This window comes from Triticum urartu, chromosome 5A (assembly GCF_056163025.1).
Source record: "Triticum urartu cultivar PI428250 chromosome 5A, HENAU_Tu73, whole genome shotgun sequence".
Lineage (NCBI taxonomy): Eukaryota > Viridiplantae > Streptophyta > Magnoliopsida > Poales > Poaceae > Triticum > Triticum urartu.
The window spans coordinates 339391042-339392855 of record NC_141877.1 but is presented as its reverse complement, the minus strand read 5'-3'; positions in this window follow the sequence as shown (position 1 = coordinate 339392855).

Here is a 1814-nt window from a genome sequence, read left to right as displayed (position 1 = left end):
TTCAATAAGGAACTTGGTCAAGCATTTATACCATGCTCTAGGAGCTTGTTTAAGACCATAAAGGGCTTTGTGAAGTTTGTAGACATGATTAGGTTTCTTAGGATTGACAAAGCCGGGAGGTTGCTTAACATAAACTTCCTCCTCAATTTCACCATTTAGAAAAGCACTTTTAATGTCCATTTGGTACAAAGTGATATCATGGTGATTAACATAAGCAAGTAAGGTGCGAATGGACTCAAGTCTAGCAACGGCAGCATATGTCTCACCATAGTCCATACCTTCGACTTGTGTGTAGCCTTGGGCGACGAGACATGCTTTGTTGCGAACCACTTGTCCATCTTCATCTTGCTTGTTGCGAAACACCCATTTGGTACCGATGATGTTGTGGTTGTTGTCGGGCTTCTCGACCAATGTCCACACTTGATTTCTCTCAAAGTTGTGTAGCTCTTCATGCATAGCATTTATCCAGTCTGAATCCTCCAATGCTTCTTCAACCTTCATAGGTTCAATGCTAGAGATGAATGAGTAATGTTCACAAAAGTTAGCCAAACGAGTTTTAGAGCGAGTGATTCTCCCAGTTTGGATATCATTGTAGATTTGCTCCACAGGATGATCTTTGGCAATTCTTGCTCGAACTCGTGAAAGCTTTTGCTTGGGTCTTGGTTGAACATCTTCTTCATCTTGTTCTTCTTCTTGGCCTTCTTCATTGTTATCGTTGTCGTTTCTATTGTCGTGGTGGAGAAGGAGGTTGTTGATGTTCGTCTTGGTGCACTTCCTCGTCTTCTTCATCTTGGTGTGTCCTACTCGTGGATGCTTTCGTATCAACTCTTGGTTCACCTTGTCGTGAGGTAGAAGCTTCCACTTGGATGGACGAGGTACTCTCCTTTATCTCCGTTGGACGAATCTTGCCAATAGACAAGTCTTGGATTGCTTTCGACGGATCTTTGTCTCCTACATCAATTGCAATTGCTCTACTTGCGAGCCGTTAGATTCATCAAACTTCACATCTACCGTTTCTTCAACCTTTCGAGTGAAATTGTTGTAGACACGGTATGTGTGAGAGTTTGAGCCATAACCAAGTAGGAAACCTTCATGAGACTTAGGAGCAAATTTAGAACAACGATGCTTATCAAGAATGTAGCACTTTGAGCCGAATACTCAAAAGTATCCAACTTTGGGTTTGTTACCGGTGAGGAGCTCGTATGCCGTCTTGCCAAGTAGCTTGTGAAGATACAAGCGATTTGTTGCATGACAAGTTGTCTCAACCACTTCCGCCCAAAAGTGTTTTGGCGTCTTGTACTCATCAAGCATCGTTCTTGCCATCTCGATAAGAGTCTGGTTCTTCCTCTCAACGACTCCATTTTGTTGAGGTGTGTACGTAGCTGAGAACTCATGTGCAATCCCTTCTTCGTCAAGAAAGGTGTCTACATTTGCGTTCTTGAACTCCGTTCCGTTGTCGCTCCGAACCTTCTTGATCTTCATGTCAAATTGATTTTGGGCCTTCCTAGCAAAGTTTTTGAAGATCTTTTGGACCTGCGATTTGTCATCAAGAAAGAACACCCACGTAAATCTTGAAAAGTCATCAACTATGACTAGACCAAATGAGTTACCACCGAGACTCTTGTAGGCATTTGGACCAAAGAGATCCATGTGAAGTAGCTCGAGTGGTCTTCTTGTGGTCATGATGTTCTTAGCGCGATGACTTCCTCCAACTTGTTTCCCTTCTTGACAAGCACTACAAAGTCTATCCTTGTCAAATATGACATCGTTAACGCCAAGGATATGATTTCCTTTAATGAGTTTGTCCAGGTTTC